This window comes from Branchiostoma belcheri, unplaced genomic scaffold, assembly GCF_001625305.1.
Source record: "Branchiostoma belcheri isolate BF01 breed outbred unplaced genomic scaffold, Haploidv18h27 scaffold79, whole genome shotgun sequence".
NCBI classification, from domain to species: domain Eukaryota; kingdom Metazoa; phylum Chordata; class Leptocardii; order Amphioxiformes; family Branchiostomatidae; genus Branchiostoma; species Branchiostoma belcheri.
The window spans coordinates 413667-430267 of record NW_017804453.1 but is presented as its reverse complement, the minus strand read 5'-3'; the positions used below and the strand labels follow the sequence as shown (position 1 = coordinate 430267).

General features: G+C 44.6%; 1 protein-coding gene across 1 annotated transcript in view; it reads left to right on the top strand.

The window, feature by feature from the left end:
- The first annotated feature begins 898 nt into the window (after window positions 1–898).
- Window positions 899–16601, top strand: part of LOC109485871 (leucine-rich repeat-containing protein 4C-like) — a 37231-nt gene continuing 21528 nt past the window's right edge. The window contains exon 1 of the mRNA XM_019789542.1: window positions 899–1131. The gene's annotated coding sequence lies outside the window, so the exon portion shown is untranslated. The remainder of the gene's footprint in view (window positions 1132–16601) is intronic.

Below are 16601 nucleotides of genomic sequence, written 5' to 3'. Positions count from 1 at the left end.
GAGCGGAAGAGGAATTTGAAGAGGAACCAGATTACATGACGGCCCTGTGTCTCCGGCCCTGTTTGATTCCACCTGCCCTAAAAGCCTTCACAGAGCAGGACCTACGCGCTTAAAGCCTGTAGAGCCGCTGCATTGAGGGGGAGGGCGTCAGTGACTAACCCCAGGGTCACTTCCTGGCACTGTTACTAACGATTGACAACAGGACCACAATGAAACCTTCACTATCGTTATGAGCAGCTGAGACGAGAAAAATTTAGTTTTCACTTGGTCCAGACAGCTGCCAGGGCTGGCGGCTCCTCCCACTGACCCCGGGGGGCGGACAGGTCAAGACTTACGGCTCTCTACGGCCAAGTTGACAATCCATTTTCCACAGTAGTGCTACCAATGAAATTCTGTTGAGAACCATTCTCAGGGGGTGGTTACAAACTTTTGAAGAAGCGCCAGCAGCGTAGGGGAGTGACCTTTGAAAGAAGATGACGGTACTGAATACGTGACTAACGTGTGATATGAGGAAAAGCTAAAAATACACAAGGAGATTTTCCGTGATATGATTCAAATGTAAGGATGATTCGGCATGTGAGACGAAATCCAGAGTCAACTTAAGTGACTGAATCCTTGTTTTCAAATGGTTCCAGTCTGATGTAGTATTGGCTCGAACACATCCCGTGACTTCTGCACATTCATATTCGCCCGGCGATCCATTTTGAACATCTTCCTGCCTTTTATCGACGGCATTATCTTTACAACAATCCCATATTTACAATTTATCGCCTAGCCGTGAGGTGATTGGTCTCCACTGGTAAGCAATTCAGCGGGGGTTAATGTGATACACCCGCCAATAAGAACTTGCCTCTCCGGGCTCAGTTGGACGGTTGCAGTCTTCTGTGTACGACGCCGTCCGCAAGCTCGCCCTTATCAGAGGTGTCTGCTAAGTTGGAGAAGATCGACTCTAATGTTTGAGGTTGGACCGGGAGTCTAAAGGTGTTTTGAACGCCCAGCTGTCTAGTTGTGTAGTGCCGAAATCTCTTTAGAGACTTCCCGCCTCTATCTAGTAGTACCCTACATCTGAAGCGCTGGCAATATCAGTCCACAAACTGGCACCACCCTGGAACATTGCAAAAGCAACTCAAGGTAGGGTATTCTTTGTACAATCACATATATATGCATCTTCTAAATGTTAGTGTGGCTACGGCGATTACGTTCCTTTTGCCATGTAGACTTCACCATGCTTGAAGCTCGGAAGACGAAGCTGAGACGTGCTTTATTGATAAGTAGCAGTGTTACTGCGCGGCTGCAAGGCACGGAGACCCGCCTCCTAACAGCCAATCCAACAAACCGTAATCAATACATTCATTAACGAAATAGGATGCTTTCCTTGCACCGCGTTTTCCTGTGCATTGCAGCATAGCTTAATGTGTGCAGTTATTGGCTGTTTTAGCGTTTCCTCCATATAATGCTGTGTGGGCTTATGGCTAAGAAAGTGCCTTTAGTGCGGAGCCACGTACTTCTTGATGGCTTGTCGTCAGATGTAATGTTCCTGGGCGTAATTCAGCCTACTGCACTGTTGCACACACACACTGTGAGTCTACCATGTACATTTAACAGTAAGCGTGGTGCTGAGTAGGCCTGACTAGAATACATGGCGATTGGGGCCGGAGCGCAGCGGCACTGTCCGGGGTGCTGAAAGCCGTGGTGCCGCCCTCACGTAAGTTCTGTCCCTCGCTCTTATGTGAAGCGCACCGGAAGAGGTTTCAACGAGGTCGCACCTGTTCGTCGTTCGGCACGAGATCACCCTCCCGACAAAAGCACCCCTGGGACCGCCTGCCCTCTGAGGAGCGCGCGGAATACCAATGTGCTGCTGTTGCCGGCTGGATGGTTCACAACAATCCTCCCTCTCTCCCTTGAATCATCTAACAGTGCAGCATGTAACCCATTGATCGTCGTCCTCGTTATCTTTGATTAGATTTGTTTCATAACCTAATAAAGATCATGCGCATATGAGAAGTACCAACAGACAAAAAAGGAAGATAGCTTTAGTGGCGTCAACGTGGGTGAGCGCAATATGCCAGCCATTTCAGGGTCCCCAACTCCAAACCCTGTATAAAAAAGATCCGTCCTACTATGACTTGTCACGGAGATTAGTTCCCGCCGTTTTTAGGGTGCATGGCCATCACTGATAGGGCCTGGGCTCTGCGTCATTAATTCTCTTGTCACAAACAGTCACAAAGGAAATCAATGGTAATGCCTGGGGCGGGTTCCAACTAGTCGTGTGGCGTTTTCAAAACGAAATTACTTTTGTTAACGTCTGAAAAGGACCGGCCCAACCAGTCTGGCTCATTTCTTTCCTCACAAGGCAGGAGGCGAGACTTTTTCGAACTGTCATATATTTTAAGGAAGGCATCCTGTCCTACAATATAATTGCAGTAGCATTCTCGGGAGAAGCCAGACGTTTAATTGCTGCATCATTCGATATACAGTAGTACTGTGTTGAAATATTTCCGTTCCTACCTCAATTCTACCTTTGATTAAGAATAGCATAGGAATCTTCGACCGCTAAAGCTTTCCAGTCGTCTATTGGCAGATGTTTAATACGCAATGCAACGCAATTTCAGTAAAAGATGAATTGAAGGTAACAAAATCAAGCATGTATTTGTGCGATTAAATGTGACTGCAGAAGAACTCAGGGAGAGGCCCAATTAGACCAAGCCATTCAGCGCAACTGTAGAACGCAATGAACCAGCCTGACCGTCAAACAGCAAACGATATCAAACGAATACTTTTAACGAGTTGTATTCCCGTGTCATGTGAGATAACGATCTGTAACTATCCGCTCAACCAATGCGTGTTGTCTTGGTCACTTTCTGACGTTGGGGAGACAAATTTTATAATCCACCCGGTGTTGAAAAGATGCCTCTGATGAGCTCATGGGGGACATGAAATGAAACTATTTCGTTAGGAAACATAACTAACCTAATATCGTGGCGTCCGCCGTACCGAACGAGATGATGACAAATAGAACGTATGGCGTAATTAACGTGAGCGCTACATCTATCGTTCAGGTTTGGCGAGATTGCATTAGACTGTCCCGCCCCTGTTTCTGGTACATCAACATTGCCTGCAGCAGCGCTGTCAATATGTGGAGATTAAAAAGTTTTCGTCTTTCCTTTCGCTTATCATACCTTCGTGAAACGGTAGGCATTGTTTTTGGTGTCAGTTTGTCCCTGTGTACAGTTTCGTTGGGACCGCTGACAGAACGTTAGGTCAAAGGTTCCGGAATAGATTATCAAAGGTTATCCTGCTCTATGCATGTTTGTTGCCTTGTGGTAGCCAGTGGGAAAATACGTAGACAGAATCTCCACATTGGATATTCCGACGAAATTATCATGTTAAATGTATCACCATACCGAACGACAAACGTAGCAAATGTCGGGTAATGCCTTCATGGTTGGTATTAACTTGGTATATCAAGGAACTGCATTTTCCAACTCTATCTCATTTTTCTCCCTTGGCGGCTCCAAAACAACATGAGTGACGGTTACTGCTTGAATTTGAATGAATAGTAATCCTCCAGGGTCGAATGAACATCTCAACCCCCCAAAAATCGAACACGTCCAAAGTGAATCGAACAGTCAATGCTCCGCCGCAGCCACCCGTAACGGTTGGTCGATGGACGCAGTGCCGTTAGCCCACGATGAAGGCATCCTTAAACTTGGTCTCCATTGCAGTCATATTTCAAACACTGTACGTCAAAGACAGATCTTCTGTTAGTTTTGTCCACGTCCCGTCAGGTAGTAGTGCAGCTTCCTTGCGTAATGGTGATTTCTCGCACGCTTGTTCGTACGTTTCATTTATTTCCTTGGGCCCTGACTTCTCCGAATTAATGATCTGGTCAGCCTGACCTTTTGTTAGGCTCCACTAGTTTCGCCATCAATCCAAATCGTAGGTGGATAAAGGCATTATTCCTGTCAAAGCGAAGTAGGCGTGAGATGTGGACATTACCTGCTAACCTGGCGCAGCGCGGTCCCAGAAAGTAAGGCCTGCTGAGTTCATTATAAGGATGACGTAAGCGCGCTCATCAATTCTCATACGCTTCAAGAATTGCCACCATGCTGTAAATCCTACAAAGGAGCTGCAGAGGGAGCAATTATATACTAGTACCGCAAATTACAAAGAATATCGGAAAATAAATCCAAAGTGTAGTGGAATTTATTTTTTCTATCATTTTTCAGTCATTTTCTATGTTTTTGCTATTTGTATAAGTAAAACTAGGCTAAAATGTAATTCAATCACTAAGCAAAGTCTTCATCGAGCGAATCATGAGAGCTTCAAAGCCCCATACATCACAGATGTGTGCGCTGATGTCGGGTACAGCAATAGATGTCTCTGGCATGGGATGGATCCTTCTCACTTCAAGGAAACAATCGCTTCGAAATCTCTCTAGACTCTGTAAGGGCGTTAGATAAAGCTTTGCTGGCTCCAGTCCGAAGACACATGTCACCTGTGATTGCTAATTATACCCCCCCCCCACACACACACACACCCATGACAGGAGAGGAGAGTTTGTCTTTCCGGAGTGACATCCTGTGGCACTTATTTATACACTTTCTCGAGAAGCGCTCTCTGGCGACACGTTACAGTTGTTGCAGATGCCTGCTCGGAGGTATTCACGTCTACCAATGCATCTTAGTTTGCTACAGTTGCTTTGGGCAGTGTCATAACATTGATATTTTGAGGAGAGCTGAGTAGGGTTGTTAAGGGAGGACCGTGGGTGGGCTGCGTAGGATTGTATTCAGCACACGTCATTTTTCGTCGTTACAAATCATCCTTAAACTCGTATTTTCTACATCTTAAATAAATCCTATCATATTCATTACTCAAACTTTTCCTGGAAGACATTCCACATCCTGCGAGTTGTGGTCTGAAATATGAAATGCCAAGGACAGCCATTTAGCTGAAACACGCTGAGAAAGATCAGTGTGGATCTATTCTTATCTCGTGTGGATAACGCCGCTGGAAATTGGTCTTGAATACCAAAAAGATGAAAGGTAGCCTTGAATTGCATGTCTCTCTCCGGGGATTTCTGGCGTACATTCTGAGAAAAATCAGTGCACGGTGTGTGTGGCTCATTACCTTTTCTACCATGGCTGATGGATCTTTCTCATATTGGCTCCTCTTTTCATGCTCACAAGGCAATCAACAGAATGCTTCACGGCTGGAACCTAAGCATATAAGTCTATTATAGACGGAAATAACGGCAGGGTCTGGAGTCTTGAGACTGGAGAGATAGCCGGCTGGTGGTCAGCCGGATGTGAAATGACCCTGACCTCTCGGAGGCGAGGCCAGCGCGGATGACCGGTGGTATGGAATGAAGCGATTATGAGCGACGAACTATGGAAGGCAGTGGTCAATCTACTTTGGACATTATGCCATGTGTTCTGTTCTGTTCGACCAGCATTGACGAGGAAAAAACGTGACCTGCCTGCTGAAACAAAGTGACTACCTGTAACAGTGTTCTTCTCATGCACCTGTGATATACCAAGGACAATACATGGAATAAATCTACAGATTCTATGTTCTATAAATGTACATCGACTATGGTCCATCTGTATCTGTCCATTCCATCGGCCTATTCCATTTCCATACACGAGTTTCTATACCTGCATTCTATAACTGTTACGTTAACGTAAGAAGAATTAGGGGAGTCTGGCCGCAATAATTGTCGTCCAATTCCATTCGAAGTGAAATTGCACACTAGTAACGACACAGTATATCTGTTGATCTTACAAAAATGTGTTCGCCGTTAGGGGGTAAACCTTCAGCAGTGAATGTGTCCAGAATTTAAACATGTATCCATGGTATAGGAAATATGGTCTTTCTAGTTTGTCCATTTAATTCAAAATTTGTCTTGCTTTAATCTATACCACTTCCCTCGGCCCGCAAGCTGACTGGCTATTATACATCCTCATATTCCGGGCTGGGTAATACGAGGGCCACACAGTTAGGTTTACCACCGTTATAATCGGACAATAAATGTAGAACACAAGAATCAGCAAAGAAAACCATGTTGCAACATTTTGTTATGGCCTCATCTAGGCTATAAGGCCATGGTTTGTACCTTTAACAGACAATTTATTTTAGCACTTTTGTATGTGTGTAGAGGATTTCCAGAAAGTCTATAAGTCTATATACGAGTTATGAGTTTCCCAAGAGTTCAGACGTAAAAACAAAGCCGTTCTGTGTTTATGGCGGGTCGGTATGATCCGGAGGGAGATAGGAAGTGCTCCATAAAAAGAGTCGGTGGAGCAGGGCAGACGATAACTCTTGTCACCGTGATCGAGACCGTGACAAAAAGGATGCCGCGTCGATGTGGCGGGAAATGGGGCGATCAGAGCCTGACAAATGGTGTCCACGGTGGGATCTAGAAACGCCGAAGCTATAAATATCGTCCCCACGGACGGGTTGGGGATTATGGAATGGTCGTAAAGTTGCGCTCAGACTTAACGGAAGCTCCGCAAACATTTGTCCCGAGGAGCGTCTATAAGGATCAAGTCGGAGGTAACTAAACCGGTGAGTGGGTACGACTGCGGAGCTGCGATGGTCATGCGCAGGCAACTGCAACTGTATATTGCGTAGAATTCGTCCAGCTTTTGTTGCCGGCTTCATGTAGGTGAGTGATCTGTTTTGGTGTCAGTTTGCCATTGTTGTCTGCCAGGAAGTGTCGGCTGTACTGCAATGATAGGTAGTAGTTTAGTCTCCTCGTCTGTGTCTGCCATGGGGTGGGGTGTAAAGAGGATAGAGTTTGACAGATCCATCCTCAGTCATACATTACAGAGTCCTATGGATTGTAGCGACTTTGAATTTAGATGAATTCTAGTTGAGGGATCGTTCTTTGAAGTATTTTTTCACAAAAAGGACCCACTCACTATAACAAAATAATTTCCGGTAACTGTAGCACAAAGATGCCATACATATAGGTCGTAATATCTGCTGTCATTGATTTCCATAACCCTGTACTAGTTTGTAAGAGCAGGTGATTAAAGCTTTATGTGATTGACTTTCGACCCCTTGACTGGGCAATATTTCTTTTTTAGTTGACCTGAATTTCTGTGAATAGCATCATGTCTGTTCATGCGCGCTCATAGTACACGTATAATGCAGTATTATGTAGGTCATACGACAACCAGATTCCTCTACATGTACGAGTATTCTCACCTCTCCAAATGGCAAACCCACAAAAGGGTAAGCTGGACATCCCGAAAAGGGTGCGCCGCGATCAATCAGTCTTAACCACCAGTCGGCATGAAATATGTGTGCCACAGGAGAAACCTCATTTTCCCCAGGAAGGGTCTATCTCGTTCTGCCTCCTCAAATCCCGGCGCTGTGGCGTTCTGTAATCCCCGTGTGCGACCTCAGATACACATATGGTCATCCGTCTCACTAGGGAGATTAATAACCGGGTAGCGGGGGCAGAAAGGGCCCAGGAAGTGCCAAAGGAGGCTACGCAAATTTATCTTACTATTCAGGAGCGTTATGCTTTGATTCAATTGCCACAAGGTGACCGTGAAGTGGCGTGGCTCTTCCCAGGATCCTTTCAACTAGGCCGTCGATTGCGCTGCGACCGTATGGCGACCGGAGACTTGACAGATCGCTCAACGAAGTTCATAGATTTAAAGATCAATTTTTGTTCGTTGTCTTGTCCTTTCAATCATATGTTTACATCTTGCATTGTCTCAAATGATGAAACCAAAGGGCACACAAACCCAATTTGGTCGCCGTACGGTCGCAGCGTGATCACCGGCCTAGTGGAAAAGAGGTGATGACACACGGGTGATGGAAGACCCTATTTAGATCTTCCAGAAGGGATTTCTTGGATATATTCTTTCCGCCGTACATCCTGCAGGTGTGAATGCGTCTTGACGTGTTCGTGAGGGCGGGAGGATGTGTAGGCCTGCGGCTCGCCAATTTTCGTGTCAATCTTTCGCGGACGAGGAAAATCGATTCAGTTTTTCATCATCGTGAGGAAAGACTGAGAATGTTGTGGGAGGTGTGTTTGAATGGACCCGGAGGTGTTGGGAAGTTCTCCCCGCTGGATGTGCGTCATTGCTGGCATTATAGTTCCCCTAAATCCCCGGGACAGTTAAGTGCCTTGTCGTAACTATAAAACGTAACACCTAAACAAAGTGCGCCGTAGATTAGATCTGCTTACACACGTGCTATTTCACCATGAACAGGCCGAAAACCGATGCAATGGGAAAGCAGAATCTAGTCTTATGACGATAGATAACACATTCAAGTTTACCGAAGAAGAATAAAATGCCTTCACCACAAGAGTTATATATATATACACATGTATAGATAAAGAAAAAGACAGTGAATTCGCGTGACGCATGTATGTTTCTGCCAAGTACCGAATGGCATACATATATACTTCAGCAAATTGAATTGGAAGTCGTGTAAGTCGTGTTAGTAGTCATAATGTAGGCCAAAGTAGAAATTTAGAGGAATGTGTATGTAACTTGTTATGGCACAGTGACATTCAGCCGCAAGCAGGCTGTGACCAACCACCGACAAAGATACTATTTTCGGTAACAAGAGCTGAATTTCAAATTCGCACAGCCGATACACGATTATCCACATAATGCCTTCAGTTTGCGATCGTACGACGATCGTACGACGAATGTGACCGGGCCCAAAGTTTGCAAACTTCTCTGTAACTTGGCAGTGCGCAGAAGTAGTTAAACTGCACGTCACGGCCCGATGGAGGGATTACCGTGCTTTCCTGCTGTAATAAGATTAGCCCATGTTTCATCTTCTATATTCATTGGGCGCTGAAGGGGAAGCTGGCATCTGAATTCTAATCGGGGTGTGAACTTAGCGTTTAGCGCGGTCCACTACATCAAAGGCGTCTTACGGATAGTTCAGTGGCGCTGACTCGTTCTTGGGGACGCATTTGTAGGAATTCTTCTGAAAGTATCATTAGCCCCTTTCTATATGATATACGTCTTACGACGCGGTCACATTCGTCGTAGGCCCTGGTAAGATTTTGATGCCTTAGAATTTTTAAGAAGGCTGTGACAGAACCAACTGCTGACATGGATCTGAGACAGCCCTTTCAGATAATTGAATTTTGTAGACTACGTAGTCGATTGTCCTAAGGATGCATTCAGTTTGCGACGGTACGATGTACGTATGTGACAAGGCCCGTGCCCTCTACAATGTAGATATATTCACGTAAGTGCATTAACATTCTTAAGAGGTAGCCATCATTGTGAGACAGTTACGCGGTCCTATAGATAAGGAAACGTGTCTTATCAATTGACTCTCAGCCTTTAAGAGGGGGACGCAAGATAACATTCACCAAAGAGATTTGTGGATTTCCAAGACGGAAATGACTTCATAATTCAGAAGGAAATACCAGTAATTGAGCGCATACACCTTTCGTACTTGACTCTGCTTCTTCAAGGCCAAAGTCGTTTTTTCGCAACCTTGGCCTGTTATCTGACCGGACTATCGACTGTGTCGCCTAAGACCAATTTACGTCCCATTTCCCCGGAGGGTAAAACGACTCTCCCGGTATAATTGATTGTGACGTGTCCTACGTCAATCGTCTAACAAGAGAAACACATTAGTTGTTGGCTGCGGATCAGAGACGACTGCTGCAGTGCGATATACCACTCTTACAGGCCTCCTTATATTGCCCCAGGTAATATCTACCCGTATGTCCTCTACTTCAAAGCTGTTGCGGTAGCTGGAGATAGTGTGAGCGCAGTCATGTAGAGTGAAGTGAAGCAATATGATTCTTCTTACAGCACGATGAATAGCAATCTGGTTTTCCCCGCTAGGCATCTGAACTTGACCTTCTCTAGGATAGGGTGCAATAACCCTGCGGGGTGAACTCATCACGTCCCTTCTGAGCGCAGACTGAGATCGGAGATTGGAGGATTTCTGACGAGGATAGATGAGAGTCACAGCTACAGCGTCTTTCAGAGGTCACGGGATAAGAGATGTCTGCTGACTAGGCAGTGAAAAAAATCATATGTTCTAAAGACGCAGACTGATAGTCCGACGTCATCAAAAGTCAAGAATGATAGTAGATACCATCAATCCTCTTTATCTACAGGAACGCTTGCGTTAACTAGTGAGCCCAGCAAATATGCACGGTAATTGTAAAGGACAACAACCGCATGACTTTATCAATCAGTAGCAAAGTCCACCCACCATTACCCTTAATAAAGCTTACCGCAGTGACTGTTTGACGTGTAGGCCCATCCATGGTCACAACACGCAAAACATTTATTTTCTACCAAAAACCGGAGATTTAAAAAGTGTTTGGGTTTTCGTGAATGCATTGCAACTGCAGTGTACATTGTCAATTACTTCTTGAATACCGCCCATTTACTTCAGGCTCAACCTTCCTGTCCATCAAGGAACCAAAATATCCACCCTCTGCCTGCAACCGTCGGTGCTGGACGAGCATACACACCAACCCAGTCAGAACAATACTTCCGTATACATGGAGGTAATAAGCCGATCAAACTTGGTAATATCAACAATTGATGTTAGTGACCGCTTTCGCCCCTTCACTGAAACTTAATCCCAAAATGTATGAATTCAAATAAGTACGAAAGAAAAAGGAAAGCGGATTTGAATTTCGCTCTCACTGACAAGGACTCCTTCAACGAAAGCCACTTTCGTGTGGAATAACGGAATTTCCTATCCGAAGAGAAAAAGTAGCTTTATGGTGTGTTATCTCTTGCTACACGGGTGCTTCCTTATGCCTGCACACAAAGTCCTTTCACGCTCACAGTCCGTACGTTAATAGACACCAGCGGCACAAGAGGACTTACTGCAAACCTGGGAGCAATAAAACCACGTTATCTGCTCACCACAAGGGAATCTTCTCTCTATTGTGAATCAGCTGAATGACCTGTTGTGGCTTCAACCTGACCAAGGGGGATTTATATTTGCATAGATGAGTGGTCTGTGTGGCGACTGGATTTCCCTGTGTGATATAAAGTTGCTGAGGTATTTGTGAAAAGATTTTTGGTGAGTTTGGTTTTCTCTCCATCGTACTGACAAAACAGGTAAATGAATTCGTGATAACCAACGGGTATATATACGTTTTTGCCTGCTTTGTGAAGCGATTGACGTACGTATACTCCAATGGTGTTTAAAAGTCAGACCAGCCGAAACGGAACATATCACGCTTTTGTAGAAGACAAGTTTTAAACCTTGACAGGTACAGCCTTGAGCGCAATGGAGAAACTCATAGTCCCAAATAACACCATCAGATAAAATCCATCTTTCATTTCGTGGGATCAGCCAAGGATTAACGTTGATTATTTCCTGGAGTAGCCCTGGGATTATAAGTCCTTTGACAGCATTTAGCTCTAGTTTTATTAGCGTGCGTAGTCAGGTGGCTAGTGGACCATGAGGTCGGAAGTTCCAATCCAGGCTGTTGTCGTTTACCGTGCAAGCTACTGGACAGGCCCATGTCATGGAGGTCCACTACTCATTGTACTTGTTGAAAAGTGCTAGGGGAATTTTCCGGTACAGTAAATCCGTATAAACAGTGCATTGTGTCTGTCTTCTCTGTCACGATCAGTGAAAGAGTAGCTCAACTTTTCGGTGAGTTTATTTGAGCTAAACTGATCATAGCGACTTTCGGCTCAATATCAACTGCAAGTCGCCTTTTAGTTGGCGCTGTGTGACAAGGTTATCGCACAGTTTTCAAAGTGTGTCGGCAGTGAAACAGCCGGGTTTCCATTTCTGCCTGAGGGTCCCTTTGAAGCAGAGAACCTTCATAAGCTCGACTGCCTGAGCCACGAACCTAAGTAGTGCCAATCGTCTTATCGTGGCGTCCTAGACACATGGACTTCTAACCCCGGGGTCAGTCTTTGTAGATTGGGTTCGACCCGAGGGTTGCGCAGACTTGCACGCAGACGTATGGGTGAATGCCCCCCGGGTCCTGCGGCCGATAAGACATGAAAGATACGCTCGGGTTCAGTCTCTTGTCCCGTGCAGGATGACGAGGTAGTGGGGGGGGGGTTAAACCCAAGTTGTTCTGGAGTTAATGTGAGAGACTCGCTGTTCGATTCATCTGCGTTAGCGCTCGCAGAGAGATGATACTTCTTTAAGGTTGAACCCATCAGTCTTCTTAGCTTCAATTATACCACCTTCTGGTTTTGATTGATGAGATCACAGAGCGCCTTGGGGATTAATGATACTTTCAAACCGGCTTGAAAGTCTTAAAGGTGTCACAAGCAGATCTGAATATGTCTTTAGATGTGACTTTCACAATGCAAAAAGTAAGCAAATACTAAAAAACTGGTTGGTTATCAAATAATATACTGAAGCCCACGATTAGCCCCGCATGATTCTGACAGGCTATAATAAATTTACATATGTTAGCCTAGTTAGTCTAGTATGTATAATTTCAACATATATTTTATGTTTTGTACTTCATCCGCCTGACTCAGTCGCTCAGGACAACTGACTTGATGCGTCAGTAACCGGTCAAAGGTTGTTGGAAGTCGATATCGGCTCCGTCATAATCGTCACACAATCGTCACACGATCGCAAACTGAAGGCATTCTCTGGATAGCTGTGCATGTCTCCTGCTCAAATTCAACTGTTCTGTTACGAAATGTGCTATCTTAGAGATCCTTGTTGGTTCTGTCAGAGCCTGCTTGAAAATGCTACGCAATAAAATCATACTACGATCTACCGACGAATGTGACCGCGCCGTAAGTTGACGGCACACGATTGTCGACTGTCGTATAGCGGTTGTGTGTTTATCAGCAGTCTTGCCACGTACGTGGGAGGAAGGCTGGCTGACCAAATGTGTTCTTCGAACGGCAAAGTGCAATTACTGAACTCTGACTTTCGTGTCATCAATTCCAGGCCACGTGGTTCCTGGGAACGTTACGGGCCAGGCAGCGAGTATGAGAACCTGACCAACCATTCAAAGATTATGCATCGACGCAATACTACAAATTTCTCGTGTGAATGAATGAATGAATGAATGAATGGTATAGACTGTACGTTTATGTTCTCACAAGCTAACTACAGGTCATGGTAATAAATCAGTTCTAGGCACAATTACAGTGATATAAGAGTGTGGTATCTATGATACTAGTATATACAGGTTCAACCTGTCCCTTCTTATCACTATACATGGCTAATCTACTTGCGCAAGGAATAGGAATTTTTCTTTACTATTGATAGATTCAGACTTAGTCGACAATGTAAGTTTGTAGCAGACAGAGTTTGTGGCCGTACCCCCTCCCTTTTGTGGCTCATAGTTCTGACTGAATTGTCTCAGTAGCTATAGGCCACTTCAAATCTGCTCACTTATTTACCAGGACAGCCAACGATGTTGTGACAGGTAGTGGCTTTGGGTCGATGTCTACTGTCTAGAATAGAGGTTCAGCTTTCCTAAGGGTGTCGTATATCGGACACAGGGGGACTTCTTTCCTATGCCTCATAAATCAGATAATCAGACGATCAACTTCTTTTATGCCCTTGAATAACAAATGTCCCCAGATAAAAAATCGACCGGTACTTACCAGAGGCTGATTTTAAGACAACGTCTTATCCAAAATATTCCCCGGAGGATTTTTGTCTGGCCAGAACTCGATACGCGTTGATTCTAGCTCACTGAACTGTAGAGTAGAGCGGGGAAAACTTGTTGTAGATGGGAACAGAAGTGAAACTCCGCCCACGCCATCAGCGGAGTCATTTGGACCCAGCCCGGGCTACCTATTCTGGCAGACGCAGCAAGTTTCGGCAAAGCGGGCAATCAGGCACAACTGAAAGGGTAGCGGAGACTGCTGGGTACATACAAAGTGTATTTTTTGTCCCAGTACCATGTTTCTAATCTGTAACAGGAAATCGGAAAATTTTCAGGCTTTCGGTAAGTGTTTGGGGTATCGTGACCGTCAAGTACACGGACCTCTGGGAAGCGGTTTTTGGTTTGCTGAATGTAGACTACACTACACTACTTCCTTAGTTCCTCCACATGCCACCCACTTCCACTCGGCGCGTGCTGGGCCACCTTCAGGAGTGACTTCCTATTAATCAACTGTCAAAGTCACCTCCCACCCACCACGTAACCGAAACTACATGTTCAAGGTCAAACCAGTCACAAACCAACCAGCAGCCCCAAACAATATTGCTGTACCTGGAAGTTTAGTTTAGTTTAGGATGGATGTATTAAGCATAGCTGGGTTCATCTATCATGGCGTGACAGTCTGAGAAAAACCACTTACACTCATAGAATTCCCTCACAGGAAAACAAGCCATTGACAACGACAAAGCTCAGGATGGATGTATCTCGTTACAAATGAAATAATGGCTGTAGGTACGAAACACTGCGATTCTCCCGTATATCTGTAATATTCAATCGTTAAGTCACATTGTTATATGCGCGTTTTGTAATACCATCTGTCATATGATATTGGTGGTTTGCTGTATCAATGTGAGTCCAGGGAATTGTGCGATGGCATCGAAGTTCTGACTTTCTATTGAACTGTTAAGTAATGAGTTGTGCATGAAAACTCTTGCCGAGAAACTTTATCTCATACATAAACCTCACAGACGTAAATTTGACTCGTTGACAAAACATGATTGAGGGAGTTTTTCTTTCGCTATCTATTTGAATCTGAGCCATACCCTGAGATGTTAGCCCCATGGTAGCCATATGCACCTTTTCTGTAAATGGAGATGTAAGCAAAAGCTGCCTTCGAAGTAGAAAGGTCTTGGTCAGCTCGTTTTAAGCTTTCCCTACATCGCATTGCCTTCTACAGTCTAAGAGGGGTTGAGAAGAAGAATGTAGCGAGGCCACTTCACAAGTGCAGCCGAGCCCTTTCAGTCTGTGCCGCATGATCCCAGGTAGTGCATCTTTGGACAGGTTCCAGGCTAAGCCATCAGCGGACCAGACATGTGGCTGACCTTTCTACTTGCGGAATTCAGTCAGCGGCTCTCAGAAGAATAGTGTTAACCTCTGACCTCTAGATGCGTGGAAAGGTCATCATAGGCAGTCTATAGATAATACAACAGACACTGTACCAAACCCCTGGTCACTCAGCCGTCTACTGGTCTAATTCCTCTGGATTCACTTTTCCATCTGTCAAACCAAACGACATGTCAGGTCGTTTGGTTGATGAAGAAGCTGCTTGGCAAATAAGAAGTACCAAAACACAACCAGCTGACGCATGACTCGAATTTAAAAATGGTCCTAGTGGTCTGTTACAAGATTAAAAATTTACTCACCGTTAACAGACCATAGAAATTGACTTGAAAGCGTAATTTGTTGATGCACGTTCAGTTTAAACTTGGGCCACAGCAAGTAATTTTATGTATTACATCAGTGTGTGGATAAAAAAAGCAAGAAATTGTGTTGTTCTCTGACAGTGGTCAACATACCGAAAATGGACAAAGATGTCTGTTTGCCATGCAAGAACGGCGATGGCAGATAAATATGGAGAGGACACAAATCAAGGCTCTGATTTATTGTTTTGTCTTTTACTTTGATGCAGTAGTGCATTTCATTCCTTTTATATGTGATGTTCCCACTGAATCACAACCGTCTCTAGAATGATTGAAAACTTTTATCTGTTCAGTGACAAATGGATATTGTAACAGTTGGCAGTAAACTTAGCACAGTATAGGTATCATTTCTTGTTTAGCGAGGTTTATGATGTCAAAATTTTAAAATGTAGGAATCTTGTTTTCTTTTTTGGCCCGCCATATTTTTTTCGCTCTATCGCATTAGATTTGGAGAACGCGGAGGATGTCATCCATAAAACGTACATGCTGTGGTCTTATGTGAATGTTCGACCATTGAAAGGGCCTGAAATCAGAAATGGCCCGTACCACTTCTGGGCCCTCCAACAAGGCCCGAAACTCAACCACTAAGCAGCCGTAACCACTGATCTGAGAGTAACATTTATTTTGTGCAGGTACAGCAGTAAAGGCAGATTATGTTTCAACCCTAACCTTTAAACACTGACAGATTGCGTTGTGATGTTCAGGAAGCTATTTTAGATAAAACATACCGGCGATTCATGTTCCCAGCACATCACATGTCAGACGCGGAGAACTCACAGATCACACAGGGCGGAAGAAAAAAAATAAGTGTTTCCGGTTTCCCAACCGACCTTAGCAAAACCCGCCTTTTTCAAGTTTGATAAACAGTATTTGTCACGTGTATGATCTCAGCCGGAATCTAAAGCAAACAATCCGTGCGCGTGCAGGTACGTACCTACAGACCTTGTTCTAGGACTGAAATCGGAAGCGCAACTGTTTCCCTAGGCCTCACCAAGTACTGCTTTATGATGACTTTCAGTATTTGACTTCTGTTGTGTACTCGTATGTGTGTGGTTTGTCTTTGTATGTTTTTTTAATATCTTAGATCAACAATCATATTTTCCCTATTTCGTCATGAAATTACATATACCTAAGTACACATAATTACTGCATTATATCCTCCAAAGGGCGAGCGTCATCTTAATTACGATGTATCCTGATTAATGAAGAGGAATTTGATTTATGACTTGCCTGAACGTATGCTTATTGATTGAATAACCCCGCGGGCATTT